We start from the raw sequence: 20,238 nt of genomic DNA on the forward strand, positions 1-20,238 counted from the left end.
CACTGTTGTCGTTCAGTCCTACATTAACTGTACTGTGCCTTATAAAAAAAACATTCATCGAAACATAAATCGTAATATGCAAGTTTTGTTGCATAAGTTGTAATGACACTGTTCCCTAACATCGTTAAAAATTTATGATATAAGCAGTGTATTCGTTTGTCTTTGAATTTTGCACAAAGCTACTCGAGGGCTATCTGCGCTAGCCATCCCTAATTTTGCAGTGTAAGACTAGAGGGAAGGCAGCTAGTCATCACCACCCACCGCCAACTCTTGGGTTACTCTTTTACCAACGAATAGGGGGATTGATTGTCACATTATAACGCCCCGACAGCTGAAAAGGGCGAGCATGTTTGGCGCGATGGGGATGCGAACCCGCGACTCTCAAATTACGAGTCGCATGCCTTAACACGCTTGGCCATGCCGGGCCCAGCAGTGTGTAAAAAATAAATAATTTTTTATGGTGTTTTTATTTCCTTTTAGGCTGTTAAAGAAAACTGCATTCAATCTCCTAGTCTGCTGATACTTTGCAATCCGGATAATCCAAGTAAGTAACTTATTGATGATAGTTAAAATAGTGGTGCTTTGTAGCCTATCAAACTTGGATAAGAACACCTAATGTTGATTACATTATACTGTAACCTCATGACTTTGTTGCCACTTCCTGTCATACTCTGTCTGACAACTATGCATCTTGACAGTAGCCCTGTAGCCTTGTTTTCATGGTAAAGCCTTCTTTGTAAGGCTGTAGTGTCCAATAAACATCTCTGATCTCTGCATATTTTCTATAATCTCTCTGGTTTACAATGACAGTAGTTTTCTACCGCCTTGTACAAACGTTTGACCACACAGAATTACCAGAGGCACTGTGTCCACCGACTTGATCGATGTGTCTTCATACACATGAATAATTGTTCCATTTTCCAACTGCTTGAATACGATACCTGACTGAAAACTTTTATCTTGGTGAACATACACGATTACCCAGCTACACACGTGCGTTTCGTCAAGTGTCACTACATAAGGCTATTTTGTCATGGCTATGTACTATTCGTATAGTTTTATTCAGTTTACCTTCCTTAACTGGATATATTGTGCAAATATCCTCCGTACAAGTACCATGCGTTTCTTTTTTAGACAGATTCTTCTTCAATACGTTGCGAACTGTTACCTGTGACATGGAGTGAATTGTTCTGTTACAAGACGCAGCACTTTGCTTACCGTAACCTGCTGGGACTTCAGTACCATAAGAGTCGTAGTCGATTTTCAGTTACAATACACTGCTTACTAAACAAGGAATATAATTCTTATACATACCGTTCCATCATGATTTTGTATCAATTGAGGTCTTCACGAGACTCGATGATTTTTGTATTCAATCTGGCCTTATGATAACACACTCAGTTCCCTATAGTGTTAATGATAATGAAATCAGTTGTTAGTAAAGTATAGCGAAAATGATCCATTGATTATAATGAAACATCACTAGTCCAGTTCAATCGCCTGGTGGTTAAAATTGATATTATGTTCGCAGCTTATTCGATACAAATAATAACAAATTGGTCTGAATTCATCTTGGCACAACTACATTTTGTTTTTCCCTTGTCTTTTGAATATGTTATTTGGATTCATCATCTTTAAACTATCCTGTGACTAAGATATGCATTGGTGAAATTGTTCGGTAGCTATGATAATTTGCTTATTTTAAGATAAGTCTAGCGCGATGTGACTGAATGTACTAATGACAGCTATAAGTGCCATTGATATGTGACTATTTAACGTCTTTGTGTCTTAACCTGTCGATTCTTTTAAATAACCATATAAGATTAAAAAGGGTTAAAAAGCATTTAACTCAGTGTTCCCAGAAGATAGTTCTTTCTTCGTTTGAGATGGTTTAGTAACAAGCGAAAGTTTTTTAAAGTTAGCTGAATGACTTCAGTGACTTCAAAGAATATGTGTTAGGCTTTAAAAACATTGTCTAGGTCGAAACTGTGATTACACATGAAAAGATTAAAGGGCTTAAAATATATTAATAAAAAATCATAGAAAAGATAAGACCTGTAAACTTATCGATTATGAGAATTCTCTGTTTTTACTACTTTTCATTTCGAACTCAGGAACAAGTCACAAATTATAAAAATATAAACAATTTACATAAATAAAATAACCGTTTAAACAAACGTTATCTGAAATCCCGGTTATATCTCAAGTCAGTAGAACAACAATAAATGTTAATGACATTCAAAGACGCCATCTTTATTACTGTAAGACATCCAAAATTCACCACCACTTTCTACTACGTCAAACAATAGCACCATTAGCAGACCGCATAGATATTGTTTGCACAACTTATAGCATTATCAACACCAAAAAGTGTAAAAAATGTAACCATATTATTGAACAGCCTCAGACTATCAATAAAACCATATAAGCAAACAGAAATTTCTTATAATAAAAAAAGACATTTCTCTTGCCCGACAATTTCTCCCTGTGGTGAAAAATGGATGCTTTTGGATCATCATTTGAATACTATTCATCACTCCTGTATTAACCTTGCTCTGTGGCGTTTCTGACCTTCATTGGTCAAATCATTACTTACATTCAAGACAAACTGAAGCTACTTTACGCTACCTGTAATTAAGATAGTTTTATTTTAGCTTCTAATATCTCAGTTTCTTTCACATTTACCTTTTTAATTATTTTATCTTGTATTACGACAGTTCCTAGATACGTTTTAACTACTTAAAAATTTAGTTGTATTTTTCTTTCTTTTATTGCATTCTCACGTCTTTAAAATACTGACCTAACCACTTAAGTGTTGTCAGGTTGTTTAAATTGATATCACTGATAAATAAAACTTGTCATTTGTCCATTAAATATCAAGCCACACCAATGTCAATTTGATATTTTCATTAAAGTTCGCTTTTTGCTCTGGAAAAGGCAAAAGAAAACAACTGAACTTTATAGTTCTAACTATCCACACTATATCAAGTACCTTGGAAGCTATTTGTAATTAATACGATTTGATTTAAGTGACTAGAGAGCGTGAAGAAAAATGCTATCTGTCAGATTTCTCAGTCTGTTTGGATTCACTTTCCCTTGAAATCAACATAAGGAAATGTTATCGACGTCATAACTCAAAGTACCTCAAAGCAGCACGTTAAGAAATCACGTGATACAGATAAGCACCAGTAAGTGAAGAATGTTTCAATATTTCACATAACCGCACTGCTTATTATTTCTACTGTCATACACACATATGTATATATTGTACTTTGTTCAATGTCGTGACGTATAAATTATCTGTGAAACATAATTTCTCTTTGGTTATTAAAATAAATATTATTCTAAGACTTTTTTTCATCTTGCATGATGTTTACTTATTGCTAAGATAATTTATTTTGAAAAACCATGAATAGCAGTACTGACATATAAGACTAATATTGGCATTTAACACATTACTAAGTGACAGCTTGTGTAAGTATATAACATGATTCAAACAACTATCACATTTAACACATTACTAAGTAAAAGCTTGTGTAACTATATCACATGATTCAGACAACTATCACATTTAACACATTACTAAGTGACAGTTTGTGTAACTATATAACATGATTCAGACAACTATCACATTTAACACAATACTAAGTGACAGTTTGTGTAACTATATAACATGATTCAGACAACTATCACATTTAACACAATACTAAGTTAAAGCTTGTGTAACTATATAACATGATTAAGACAACTATCACATTTAACACAATACTAAGAGACAGCTTGTGTAACTATATAACATGATTCAGACAACTATCACATTTAACACATTACTAAGTGACAGCTTGTGTAACTATATAACATGATTCAGACAACTATCACATTTAACACAATACTAAGTGAAAGCTTGTGTAACTATATAACATGATTCAGACAACTATCATATTTAACACAATACTAAGAGACAGCTTGTGTAACTATATAACATGATTCAGACAACTATCACATTTAACACATTACTAAGTGACAGCTTGTGTAACTATATAACATGATTCAGACAACTATCACATTTAACACAATACTAAGTGACAGCTTGTGTAACTATATAACATGATTCAGACAACTATCACATTTAACACAATACTAAGTGACAGCTTGTGTAACTATATAACATGATTCAGACAACTATCACATTTAACACAATACTGAGAGACAGTTTGTGTAACTATATAACATGATTCAAACAACTATCACATTTAACACATTACTAAGTGACAGTTTGTGTAACTATATAACATGATTCAAACAACTATCACATTTAACACATTACTAAGTGACAGTTTGTGTAACTATATAACATGATTCAAACAACTATCACATTTAACACATTACTAAGTGACAGTTTGTGTAACTATATAACATGATTCAAACAACTATCACATTTAACACATTACTAAGTGACAGTTTGTGTAACTATATAACATGATTCAAACAACTATCAAATTTAACACATTACTAAGTGACAGCTTGCGTAACTATATCACATGATTCAGACAACTATCACATTTAACACAATACTAAGTGACAGCTTGTGTAACTATATAACATGATTCAGACAACTATCACATTTAACACAATACTGAGACTAAGTTTATGTAACTATATAGCATGATTTAGACAACTGAGTGCCACATTCAACACATTTCTGATAGACAGTTTGTGTAACAAAATAACACGATTCAGACAACTGAGTGCCACATTTAACACATTTTTGATAGACAGTTTGCGTAACTATATAGCATGATTCAGACAACTGAGTGCCACATTCAAAACATCTCTGATAGACAGTTTGTGTAACTAAATAACATGATTCAGACAACTGAGTGCCACATTTAACACATTTCAGATAGACAGCTTGTGTAACTATATAACATGATTCAGACAACTGAGTGCTACATTTAACACATTTCTGATAGACAGCTTGTGCAACTATATAACATGATTCAGACAATTGAGTGCCGCATTTAACACATTTCTGATAGACAGTTTGTGTAACTATATAGCATGATTCAGACAACTGAGTGCCACATTTAACACATTTCTGACAGACAGCTTGTGTAACTATATAACATGATTCAGACAACTGAGTGCCACATTTAACACATTTCTGATAGACAGCTTGTGTAACTATATAACATGATTCAGACAACTGAGTGCCACATTTAACACATTTCTGATAGACAGCTTGTGTAACTATATAGCATGATTCAGACAACTATCACATTTAACACATTACTAAGTGACAGGTGGTGTAACTATATAACATAATTCAGACAACTATCACATTTAACACATTACTAAGTGACAGTTTGTGTAACTATATAACATGATCAAACAACTATCACATTTAACACATTACTAAGTGACAGTTTGTGTAACTATATAACAGGATTCAGACAACTATCACATTTAACACAATACTAAGTAACAGCTTGTGTAACTTTCTAACATGATTCAGACAACTATCACATTTAACACATTACTAAGTGACAGCTTGTGTAACTATATAACATGATTCAGACAACTATGACATTTAACACAGTACTAAGTGACAGCTTGTGTAACTATATAACATGATTCAGACAACTACCACATTTAACACAATACTAAGTGACAGCTTGTGTAACTATATAACATGATTCAGACAACTATCACATTTAACCCAATACTGAGAGACAGTTTATGTAACTATATAGCATGATTCAAACAACTATCACATTTAACACATTACTGAGAGACAGTTTATGTAACTATATAACGTGATTCAGACAACTATCACATTTAACACAATACTAAGTAACAGCTTGTGTAACTATATAACATGATTCAGGCAACTATCACATTTAACACAATACTTAGTGACAGTTTGTGTAACTATATAACATGATTCAGACAACTATCACATTTAACACAATACTAAGTGACAGCTTGTGTAACTATATAACATGATTCAGACAACTATCACATTTAACACAATACTGAGAGACAGTTTATGTAACTATATAGCATGATTCAAACAACTATCACATTTAACACATTACTGAGAGACAGTTTATGTAACTATATAACGTGATTCAGACAGCTATCACATTTAACACAATATTAAGTAACAGCTTGTGTAACTATATAACATGATTCAGGCAACTATCACATTTAACACAATACTTAGTGACAGCTTGTGTAACTATATAACATGATTCAGACAACTATCACATTTAACACATTACTAAGTGACAGGTTGTGTAACTATATAACATGATTCAGACAACTATCACATTTAACACATTACTAAGTGACAGTTTGTGTAACTATATAACATGATTCAAACAACTATCACATTTAACACATTACTAAGTGACAGTTTGTGTAACTATATAACATGATTCAAACAACTATCACATTTAACACATTACTAAGTGACAGGTTGTGTAACTATATAACATGATTCAAACAACTATCAAATTTAACACATTACTAAGTGACAGCTTGTGTAACTATATAACATGATTCAGACAACTATCACATTTAACACAATACTAAGTGACAGCTTGCGTAACTATATCACATGATTCAGACAACTATCACATTTAACACAATACTAAGTGACAGCTTGTGTAACTATATAACATGATTCAGACAACTATCACATTTAACACAATACTGAGACACAGTTTATGTAACTATATAGCATGATTCAGACAACTGAGTGCCACATTTAACACATTTCTGATAGACAGTTTTTGTAACTATATAGCATGATTCAGACAGCTGAGTGCCACATTCAAAACATCTCTGATAGACAGTTTGTGTAACTAAATAACATGATTCAGACAACTGAGTGCCACATTTAACACATTTCTGATAGACAGCTTGTGTAACTATATAACATGATTCAGACAATTGAGTGCCGCATTTAACACATTTCTGATAGACAGTTTGTGTAACTATATGGCATGATTCTGACAACTGAGTGCCACATTTAACACATTTCTGACAGACAGCTTGTGTAACTATATAACATGATTCAGACAACTGAGTGCCACATTTAACACATTTCTGATAGACAGCTAGTGTAACTATATAACATGATTCAGACAACTGAGTGCCGCATTTAACACATTTCTGATAGACAGTTTGTGTAACTATATAACATGATTCAGACAACTGAGTGCCACATTTAACATATTTCTGATAGACAGCTTGTGTAACTATATAGCATGATTCAGACAACTGAGTGCCACATTTAACACATTTCTGATAGACAGCTTGTGTTACTATATAACATGATTCAGACAACTGAGTGCCACATTTAACACATTTCTGATATACAGCTTGTGTAACTATGTAACATGATTCAGACAACTGAGTGCCACATTTAACACATTTCTGACAGACAGCTTGTGTAACTATATAACATGATTCAGACAATTGAGTGCCGCATTTAACACATTTCTGATAGACAGTTTGTGTAACTATATAGCATGATTCAGACAACTATCACATTTAACACATTACTAAGTGACAGGTGGTGTAACTATATAACATAATTCAGACAACTATCACATTTAACACATTACTAAGTGACAGTTTGTGTAACTATATAACATGATCAAACAACTATCACATTTAACACATTACTAAGTGACAGTTTGTGTAACTATATAACAGGATTCAGACAACTATCACATTTAACACAATACTAAGTAACAGCTTGTGTAACTTTCTAACATGATTCAGACAACTATCACATTTAACACATTACTAAGTGACAGCTTGTGTAACTATATAACATGATTCAGACAACTATGACATTTAACACAATACTAAGTGACAGCTTGTGTAACTATATAACATGATTCAGACAACTACCACATTTAACACAATACTAAGTGACAGCTTGTGTAACTATATAACATGATTCAGACAACTATCACATTTAACCCAATACTGAGAGACAGTTTATGTAACTATATAGCATGATTCAAACAACTATCACATTTAACACATTACTGAGAGACAGTTTATGTAACTATATAACGTGATTCAGACAACTATCACATTTAACACAATACTAAGTAACAGCTTGTGTAACGATATAACATGATTCAGGCAACTATCACATTTAACACAATACTTAGTGACAGCTTGTGTAACAAAATAACATGATTCAGACAACTATCACATTTAACACATTACTAAGTGACAGCTTGTGTAACTATATAACATGATTCATACAACTATCACATTTAACACATTACTAAGTGACAGGTGGTGTAACTATATAACATGATTCAGACAACTATCACATTTAACACATTACTAAGTGACAGTTTGTGTAACTATATAACATGATTCAAACAACTATCACATTTAACACATTACTAAGTGACAGTTTGTGTAACTATATAACATGATTCAAACAACTATCAAATTTAACACATTACTAAGTGACAGCTTGCGTAACTATATCACATGATTCAGACAACTATCACATTTAACACAATACTAAGTGACAGCTTGTGTAACTATATAACATGATTCAGACAACTATCACATTTAACACAATACTGAGACTAAGTTTATGTAACTATATAGCATGATTTAGACAACTGAGTGCCACATTCAACACATTTCTGATAGACAGTTTGTGTAACAAAATAACACGATTCAGACAACTGAGTGCCACATTTAACACATTTTTGATTGACAGTTTGCGTAACTATATAGCATGATTCAGACAACTGAGTGCCACATTCAAAACATCTCTGATAGACAGTTTGTGTAACTAAATAACATGATTCAGACAACTGAGTGCCACATTTAACACATTTCAGATAGACAGCTTGTGTAACTATATAACATGATTCAGACAACTGAGTGCTACATTTAACACATTTCTGACAGACAGCTTGTGTAACTATATAACATGATTCAGACAACTGACTGCCACATTTAACACATTTCTGATAGACAGCTTGTGTAACTATATAACATGATTCAGACAACTGAGTGCCGCATTTAACACATTTCTGATAAACAGTTTGTGTAACTATATAGCATGATTCAGACAACTGAGTGCCACATTTAACACATTTCTGATAGACAGCTTGTGTAACTATATAGCATGATTCAGACAACTATCACATTTAACACATTACTAAGTGACAGGTGGTGTAACTATATAACATAATTCAGACAACTATCACATTTAACACATTACTAAGTGACAGTTTGTGTAACTATATAACATGATCAAACAACTATCACATTTAACACATTACTAAGTGACAGTTTGTGTAACTATATAACAGGATTCAGACAACTATCACATTTAACACAATACTAAGTAACAGCTTGTGTAACTTTCTAACATGATTCAGACAACTATCACATTTAACACATTACTAAGTGACAGCTTGTGTAACTATATAACATGATTCAGACAACTATGACATTTAACACAATACTAAGTGACAGCTTGTGTAACTATATAACATGATTCAGACAACTACCACATTTAACACAATACTAAGTGACAGCTTGTGTAACTATATAACATGATTCAGACAACTATCACATTTAACCCAATACTGAGAGACAGTTTATGTAACTATATAGCATGATTCAAACAACTATCACATTTAACACATTACTGAGAGACAGTTTATGTAACTATATAACGTGATTCAGACAACTATCACATTTAACACAATACTAAGTAACAGCTTGTGTAACTATATAACATGATTCAGGCAACTATCACATTTAACACAATACTTAGTGACAGTTTGTGTAACTATATAACATGATTCAGACAACTATCACATTTAACACAATACTGAGAGACAGTTTATGTAACTATATAGCATGATTCAAACAACTATCACATTTAACACATTACTGAGAGACAGTTTATGTAACTATATAACGTGATTCAGACAGCTATCACATTTAACACAATATTAAGTAACAGCTTGTGTAACTATATAACATGATTCAGGCAACTATCACATTTAACACAATACTTAGTGACAGCTTGTGTAACTATATAACATGATTCAGACAACTATCACATTTAACACATTACTAAGTGACAGGTTGTGTAACTATATAACATGATTCAGACAACTATCACATTTAACACATTACTAAGTGACAGTTTGTGTAACTATATAACATGATTCAAACAACTATCACATTTAACACATTACTAAGTGACAGTTTGTGTAACTATATAACATGATTCAAACAACTATCACATTTAACACATTACTAAGTGACAGTTTGTGTAACTATATAACATGATTCAAACAACTATCAAATTTAACACATTACTAAGTGACAGCTTGTGTAACTATATAACATGATTCAGACAACTATCACATTTAACACAATACTAAGTGACAGCTTGCGTAACTATATCACATGATTCAGACAACTATCACATTTAACACAATACTAAGTGACAGCTTGTGTAACTATATAACATGATTCAGACAACTATCACATTTAACACAATACTGAGACACAGTTTATGTAACTATATAGCATGATTCAGACAACTGAGTGCCACATTTAACACATTTCTGATAGACAGTTTTTGTAACTATATAGCATGATTCAGACAGCTGAGTGCCACATTCAAAACATCTCTGATAGACAGTTTGTGTAACTAAATAACATGATTCAGACAACTGAGTGCCACATTTAACACATTTCTGATAGACAGCTTGTGTAACTATATAACATGATTCAGACAATTGAGTGCCGCATTTAACACATTTCTGATAGACAGTTTGTGTAACTATATGGCATGATTCTGACAACTGAGTGCCACATTTAACACATTTCTGACAGACAGCTTGTGTAACTATATAACATGATTCAGACAACTGAGTGCCACATTTAACACATTTCTGATAGACAGCTAGTGTAACTATATAACATGATTCAGACAACTGAGTGCCACATTTAACATATTTCTGATAGACAGCTTTTGTAACTATATAGCATGATTCAGACAACTGAGTGCCACATTTAACACATTTCTGATAGACAGCTTGTGTAACTATATAACATGATTCAGACAACTGAGTGCCACATTTAACACATTTCTGATATACAGCTTGTGTAACTATGTAACATGATTCAGACAACTGAGTGCCACATTTAACACATTTCTGACAGACAGCTTGTGTAACTATATAACATGATTCAGACAATTGAGTGCCGCATTTAACACATTTCTGATAGACAGTTTGTGTAACTATATAGCATGATTCAGACAACTGAGTGCCACATTTAACACATTTCTGATAGACAGCTTGTGTAACTATGTAACTTGATTCAGACAACTGAGTGCCACATTTAACACATTTCTGATAGACAGCTTGTGTTACTATATAACATGATTCAGACAACTGAGTGCCACATTTAACACATTTCTGATAGACAGCTTGTGTTACTATATAACATGATTCAGACAACTGAGTGCCACATTTAACCATCTCTGATAGACAACTGGTGTTATTACATAACACGATTCAGACAACTGAGTGCCACATCTAACCATGTTTGGTGGACAGCTTGTGTAACTACATAATATGATTCAGACAACTGAGTGCCACTTTTAACAGCGTATTGATCAAGAGAGAAATAAGGTGTGTTAGTACATTTTTAGAATTTGAAGGAAAAATATCCCAGTTTTTTATTAAACTACACATTTTTAATGCTGTCCATATAGGTATTGAATATTATAAACGTTTAAATGAGACTTACTTTCTATCCCACTCGTACCTTTGTATCTAACAGTTATGTTTGTGTTGCTTCTTTGTTTCATCAAAAACAACTCCTTTCCCACAACTGGTTGCAGACAGTAGCTTTAAACACACTCGTCTTATTTTGTGTCACTTTCTGAGGCTTGAGACCGTATGTTAAACATAACAGAACATATACGTCTGCCATTGTGAATGATTGTTTATCGCAACCTCTATTTCTCAACGTCACATTATTTTTGCCAACGTCACATTCACAGCTCCTTTGGCGCCATCTATAGTGAATGATTCACTACAGACGGCGCCAATGGTACAAGGTTAGTGCCAAGGTGCTGCCAGCTTGTCACGGTGCCATCCACTGTTTATTTGTGAAGTTAATTCTTGAAATCCAGGTAATCTGAACATACACTGTCCATGATATTTGAATACAGATTATACACACTATACATATATTTTACACTCTTCTGAGTGACTCTATATTTTATATGTTGATGACAGGTCTGTAGGCCTACTTTGCTGGGCCTGATAACTTTAAGTTATATATTATATATATAGGCCTATATATTTATTCATGATTAAAAAATAAGACAAACACCTCAGTGTGCCATTCTGAAATTTGTCAAAAAAGGTGGTCTCAGAATGCATAATTCAGGCTTTTCTTTTATGTTTTTATTTAAAAAATTTCCGGGGGACATGCCCCTGGACACCCCTAGCATGGCTTCGCGCCTCCGCGCTTGCACCAAGCACTCAAACTAAAATCCCCCAAATGACCATTTCTGACTACTCCTCTGGTGAAGGTTAAATAATAAATAGGTCACTAGGGCTAATTGCTAGGCTTAGGTTAATATGTAAGGATGAGCGAATTGACTATTTAGACTTGTGAGATCAGTTCAATGGAAAAAGAAGATGTTTTGAATGGGTGGTTTGCATTTAGATACGATAAGAGAAGGCTTGTTTGCTAGGACTATTAACACAGCTGTAAGGAAAGTTTGAAACTAGGACTAGACAATGGTGAGTGTTAGGATAATTTAAACGCAAAAATAATAAGAGGCAGAAATAGTTTAACATATAAAATGAGTACAGTTCTAAAGTTAGGCTTAATTGTTATTGTTGTGATGCTGGAAGTATACGAAACAAAACAGATAACTTTAGGGCACTGGAAGGAACAGAAGATTTTGATATAATGGAAATAACTGAAACGTAGTTAAATGTAGATGAATTTTGAGGACAGAAATTTCTGTGAGCTGCAAGGTTGCAGGCTATTTAATAAGGACAGAGTAGTGAAGAGAGGAAGGAGTGACTTTATATGTAAAGTGTGAGTTACGTACTTTAAAAGCTGAAAATATCAACGACAATAAAGACCAGGAGATTGAATCAATTTGGGTTTTCATTAGCAGAGGTAAAGGGAACAATTATAGAGGATATCTGTTACAAACTACCAGGTGATACTAATGAAATTTAGGAGAAACTTTACAATGACATTAACTTTTCAACCAGTAATAAAACTATAGTTATGAGTAATTTTAGTTTCAGGCATTTGTAATCATAAATGCTGGAGACAAACCATGAGAGAGAAAGAATTTTTTTAAACTGTTCAAGATGGTTTTCTTCACCAATTGATAAAGAAATCTACAACAAAGAAGACTATTTCAGGATCATTGTTAGCTTCTAATATAGAAATCACTGAGTGGGTGGGAATTTGGAACAACCTGGTGCAAGTGATCATTGGTGTATAAGATGTTTATTTGTTTTTTGAATTTCGCACAAAGCTACTCGAGGGCTGTCTGCGCTAGCCGTCCCTAATTTAACAGTGTAAGACTAGAGAGAAGGTAGCTAGTCATCACCACCCACCGCCAACTCTTGGGCTACTCTTTTACCAACGAATAGTGGGATTGACCGTCACATTATAATGACCCCACGGCTGAAAGGGCGAACATGTTTGGCGCGACGGGGATGCGAACCCGCGACCCTCAGATTACGAGTCGCACGCCTTAACGCGCTTGGCCATGCCGGGCCAGGTATATATGATACAAAGCTTTGCTGCATATAGAGATCAGAAATAATGATATTATAGTTAGAAGTTTCAAAAAAAGCAAATTTTGAAGGGGTGTGACAAGAATTATCACAACAGATTTTCCACATCTGATCAGTGTCTAAGAATACCTCAGCTTCACAAAATTTGTGGAGATATGCTTTTTAAATGTTCAAGATAAAAATATTCCTCATAGAAAAAAAAGGTAGTTACAAGTAAAAATCAACTTGGCTCATAAAGAGTATAAGCGATACAATTATTGAAAAGCATAATAAATTTGTGGAATTTAAATTGAATGGTAATTTGGGAGAATTAAAAGATTATAGAATATCAAAAATTTGGTGAAATGGGAAATTATGACGTCATAAAGAATGAATGAGGAAAGTTTGGTAAGAAATGTAAAAAATAACAGTTAGGTTTTATTCAAATACAAAGAGTAAACAAAATGATAGAATGATGATAGTGCCCTTCAAGGATGATAAAGGATGGTTCATATCTGATGATTATGAGATAACTGGGTTATTAAATTTTGATTTTTCTTCTGTCTAGACAAGTAAAGATTTAAACTGTGTATTATATCTTGAACATTTTATAATTGAAAATAAGAATGAACAAGATTACGATATTAATTCTGCGTTTGTTAAAATACAACTGGAAAGCTTAAAGAACAATAAGTTTCCTTGGTTAGAGAATATTTTCCTAATAGTTTTGAAGGAGGTTAAGGATTGGATATGTGAGGCACTTGCCAAACTTTTTTCTAAGTCCTTGAATAATGAATAATTACCAACAGATTGCAAATTAGCTAATGTCACTCCTATCTTCAAGGGAGCTGTTATATGTTGTTCAAGTAACTACAGGGCTGATGGTCTTACATCATTTGTGGGAAAAGTTTTGGAAAATCTGATTAAAGGTGCTTTGCAAAGTCATTTAATATGGTTTGACAAATTTTGTCTTACAAATCTTTTGGCATTCTTTAAAAATTTACTGCTTATGTAGGTGAGTGAATTTGGTGTGTATGGATTTTCAGAAAGCATTAATGTTACAAGTGTGGTACCTCAGGGCTCAGTCTAAGTACCTTTGCTCTTTTTGATTTACATCAATGATATAGTAAAGTAATGGTAATTAAATTACTTAAAGTTGCCAGTGATATTAAGGTCTTTGGTGTAAAGAGGATGTTGCCAATTTTCAAGAGGATTTAGAACATTTGTTAAATTTGATAAATAAACGGAAAATGGATTTTAGTTATAAATGCTAGATAATGCATGTGGATTATGATAATATGAATTATAAGCATAATTTGGATAGGAATAACTTTAAGTGTCATGAAAGAAAAGGATTTGGTGTAATAGTTGATCAGTTTCTTAAGCCATACAAGTAAAGTGTTATTGTTTGAGGAAGAACAAATAGGAAATTTACAGAATTATTAAATACAAGTCTGAAGAGGTTATAAAGTCATTGTATAGGTCCTTGGTTAGGCTAAATTTGGAGTATTGTGTTCAGTCTTGGGCTCCTTACATTAGGAAGGACATGGAATTGTTGGGAAGGGTTGAGAGGAGGGTTTTTAGAATGGTGCCTATGATGAACAGGTTGACATATGAGGAGAGATTAAGATCTCTCACACTGTTTTCTCTTGAAAAGAGAAGAGCTGTGGAGATTTGAGTGAGGTGTTTAAGATTGTAAAGGGACTTAATAGTGCTGATGTATAATCCTTTTATCATATGTAACTCTGAGACTAGGGGACATAAGTATACATTTTGTCTGGGTAGGAGTCATCTTCGGCTAAGACAGTTTCATTTTTCTTACAGGGTTGTTGGTCTTCTGAAATAGGTTGCTTTCAGATGTAATGGACATAGTAAATCTAAGTTAGTTTAAGAGAAATCCTGATAAGTATATGAACGACAAAGGCTAGCCTTAAGGTTTTATTTATTTGTTTATTAATAGTTTTAGTCTAGTGTAGAGGATGAGACAGCTGAGGTGGACCAGTAAGTTCCATGTTGTCCCAAAACATCATGTTACAGTGTAGAGGATGAGACAGCTGAGGTGGACCAGTAAGTTCCATGTTGTCCCAAAACATCATGTTATGTTATCTGTCTTGTTCTTAGTCTGATAGACAATAGTGTCTACTACTATCATGCTAAAGCAGTGTAGTTGCACTGATCTATGCCTAATGGACAATAGTGTGAACCATATTATATTACATTTGTCTAGTTACCAAGACTTCAGTTTCATGGAATATAGTATATATGTCTATCATGCTAAACTGTTGTTGTAGTCCTTATTCTATTGTAATTAATTATAGCATCTTTTTCTATTAAGATAATATAATATAGTTGTTTTTATTTTGGTCTAATGGATTATATCGTCTATCTATATGAAGCTGAAATAGTGTATGTACCCTGATCTGAGGCTAATGGACGATGACGTCTACCTTTATTAAACTAAACTGATTGATGCACTCTTTCAGAAAGGTCCGATTGAACAAAAGAAACTTACGTACATGAAATTACCTTAGGAGAGGGGTTTTATCTCGTGAAGTTACTCAAAACAATGAAGGTGCTCTGAAAACAGTGTTCTCGGAGGAGTGAACCAAGATAGCGCAGGACCTTGTCAGCATTCTGTTAATGTCATGATATCTTTGGTATTTATAGTCCATTCTGAAGTGAAATATCATACACTGTAAAGAAGTAATGCTGTCTCTACCAAATCTTCATATAATGTGTTGTATAATGACCAGTCATTTGTATTTCACTTCATACGACAGATTATCAGATTTTTATAGAAGTGTGATCTGAGGTAGAAGAGTGGTACTAGATTATAACAGTGTTCTTGTCTTGTTTTAGCTCAAATAAACTTCAGTTAATCTTTGATTATTTCGTGTACTTGATATGTATATAAACATATACTATATAAACACATGTTTATATTATATATACATATACTATATAAACACATGTTTTTCAGCTGGAATTGCGTACACAGAAGAAGAACTGAAGGCATTAGGGTTAGTTGTTTTATATACTTCACAATAGTCCGATAGATAATTCATAATTTAGTATTTGAGTCAAATACTGAACAAATTTTGTAATTTTTATAAGCCCGGGATTTTGTTCTTAAGATTGTAAACAAAGTAACAATAGTAATATTTTAATAAAGTGTAGATAAACTAGGTTTCAACTAGGCATACAACAGCTGATCTCTAAATTGCGTTAAAGTGAAAACTACTTATAATAATCTTGCATGTTGTTAGATCATTACTACAATTATATTAGGAAGAAGTTATCATTTGTTTGAGATGTTCATTGAATGCTGAGAGAAATTTTAAGATTTGGTTTATTTTGTTTTTAGCTGAATCTTCAACAAAGAGCTAGTCGTTACATTTAAATGTAAGCATACAGTAAGTTTACGAATCAAAATATACGTTTTTATCATAACATATGTGGTCTGTTTTAATTCCCCTAGTGAGTGTTTAAGGCAAGAGAAGTTTATTGTTCTGAGTGACGAAATTTATGCCAGAACCCATTTTAGTGGTCAGCATGTGAGCCTCTACAAGGTCAGCTTTTGCATATTGTGTTTATTATCGTAATGATCCATGGAAAATGGAATTATGTTAGAGTAGTGTACCTACACTAATTTATTATTGACGACTACTTTTATTGCCAGACATTAAAAGCATAAGTTCTTTAAAATTATCCAGTCTTACGATAATATAGTAAGTTCACTCTTAAAACTAGATCAGTGGTTCTAATCTTTTCTGACTTGTGACACACTACGACACTCCGAAAATCATCGTGTCACACCTGGAAAGCCTTAATGATTATTTTAGGTACACGTTACACGGCAAGCGTTAAAAACCTTAGAACGAATATCACGGCCAAAGCAAGAGATAATGATGTCATTGTGCATCACGTTTAGATACACGTAACACAGAAAAGTTAACATAAAAAGCCTAAGAACGAAAATCACGGCCAAAGCAAGAGATAATGATGTCATTGTGCATCACGTTTAGATACACGTAACACAGAAGAGTTAACATAAAAAGCCTAAGAACGAAAATCACGGCCAAAGCAAGAGATAATGATGTCATTGTGCATCACGTTTAGATACACGTAACACAGAAGAGTTAACATAAAAAGCCTAAGAACGAAAATCACGGCCAAAGCAAGAGATAATAATGTCATTGTGCATCACGTTTAGATACACGTAACACAGAAGAGTTAACATAAAAAGCCTTAGAACGAATATCACGGCCAAAGCAAGAGATAATAATGTCATTGTGCATCACGTTTAGATACACGTAACACAGAAGAGTTAACATAAAAAGCCTTAGAACGAAAATCACAAAAGCCTAATATTCTATGACAATACTATCACTTGTTTTGGTCGTGAGTGTCGTTCTAAGGCTTTTTAACTATTTTGTGGTACAGCAGAAATATCAAAACTTTTTATGTTTACATATGTTTTCAATGTGACGCTTGTGTCTGCTTCCGAGAGCAAATCAAATTGAAGCGAGGCTCTAACGTAGACAAACAAGCTCGCAGTTCATCATCGACTATAAGAAGCCTCTCTCTCTTTCTGGCTTTAATTTCAGTCAATGCTGAAAATCCTGTTTCGCAAAACCATGAAGATACAAATGAAAGCAGAACTTCAACTGCTTTTGAACTGATTGCAGGATATGAATTTTTAATGGAGATCCAAAACTCATCCAAGCTCTTTTCAAGAAACAATAACTGATAAAATTTGTCGTTTCGTAAATCAATGAGCTGTTCTTCCTCCTCAGTTGTAAGATTTGTTGTCTCGTTGATTCCGAATGAATAGGTCACCCAGTTATATTCATCAACAGCAAGTGACGAAAAGTAATGTTTCAGTGTGGACTGTAGGTCGCTTAATGTATTCAAAATTTGAGGGACAATTTTTTTCTTTGATGGACATTCGTAAACAGAAGGAAAACAATCTAGGACTCCTTTCGAGATCTTATTCTTCCACAGGGTCACCTTTTCATCGAAGGCCTTCAGTTTGGACGTTGCAGTAATAATGTTTTCAGATGGACCTTGGAGACTTAAGTTCAGAGAATTTAATTTGTCAAACAAGTCGGAGAGAAATTGAACCTTGAGCCACCAGATCTCATCATGAAAAGAAAATTCAAAACTTGCTTTCTCAACCTCCAAGAAACAAATTACTTCGGTTTTTAGTTGGACAAGACGTTTTAAAACCTTTCCTATCGAAAGCCATCAAACTTCAGTGTGATACAATAGCTTTTTGTAGTCTGAATCCATCGACTCACAGAGAAGAGAGAAAAGTCGAGATTGAAATGGCCGAGACTTGATGAAATTCACCACTTGAATAACTTGATTCATAACAGACTGCAAATCTTTTAGCAAAGATTTGGAGGCGAGCGCCTCTCTGTGAATCATGCAGTGAACAATCCTAATGTTTGGATTTTGTTGGCGCACCAGAGTAACGAATCCCAGCTTTTTTCCTTACATTGAAGGACAGCCATCGGTGTAAACACTGACACAGTTATTCCAGTATAGTTTAAAGAGCAAAATGTTTTCATTCACCAACTCGAATATGTCTTGGCCTTTCGCTGTACTTTTTAAATCTTTGCAAAATAAATATTCGTTTACGATTTTTCCATCTTTTATGAATCGAACAAAACCCAGAACTTGAGCTTTTCCACTAACGTCAGTAGATTCATCAACTTGAAGAGACCATAGCAGAGACTATTCATCTTCAGGCACTTCGAAGTGCTTGGAAACTTGATCCTTCAAATCCGACGACAAGTCCACAATTCTGTGCGAAATTGTGTCATTGGACAGTGGAACGTGCTTAATCTTTTTGGCGGCATCCGTTCCAAGCATAGTTTCAACGATATTTGCTAACGCTGGTACAATGACTGATTCGGCCTCCGTATGTGCTTTCTTGCATTTTGCCAACAATTGAGCAACCTTATAACTTGCAATCAATCCTTTTTCGGGCAGCTTCATGTAGTTTCCAAGCTTCCTTGATTGTTCATGTTGTTGAGTCGCGAGATTCTCAAAGTATTCTTTTGGTTTATCCTTCACAACTGAATATTTTGTTTCCAAGTGTCTCTTCAGTTTGCTATGAACAAGCGCCTCGTTCGATAAAGCTGCATTACAGAGTAGGCAGAATGGTAATTGAGAATGTTCCGATTCCAAAGCGAAAAAACCGTATTCGATGTATTCGTTTTTGTACTTTTGTTTGATTCCTTGCTTTTGATTCAACACATTCTCCTTTGCAGCACCAGACTTACTTAAATATTTTTCCATGGATAAATTATAAAGCTAATTCATACCCGATAAGCACGAAGTTCTGCAGTTGATATAAAATTCCTACCTACAGCATAGTAGCTGTAGC

The 20,238-nt window shown here is 33.6% G+C and overlaps 1 protein-coding gene across 1 annotated transcript in view; it reads left to right on the top strand.

Annotated features, from left to right (window-relative positions):
- Window positions 1-20,238, top strand: part of LOC143249909 (uncharacterized) — a 52,332-nt gene that overhangs the window by 13,007 nt on the left and 19,087 nt on the right. The window contains exons 2-4 of the mRNA XM_076500516.1: window positions 481-544; window positions 16,825-16,864; window positions 17,323-17,413. The gene's annotated coding sequence lies outside the window, so the exon portion shown is untranslated. The remainder of the gene's footprint in view (window positions 1-480; window positions 545-16,824; window positions 16,865-17,322; window positions 17,414-20,238) is intronic.

Source organism: Tachypleus tridentatus, chromosome 4 (assembly GCF_004210375.1).
Source record: "Tachypleus tridentatus isolate NWPU-2018 chromosome 4, ASM421037v1, whole genome shotgun sequence".
Lineage (NCBI taxonomy): Eukaryota > Metazoa > Arthropoda > Merostomata > Xiphosura > Limulidae > Tachypleus > Tachypleus tridentatus.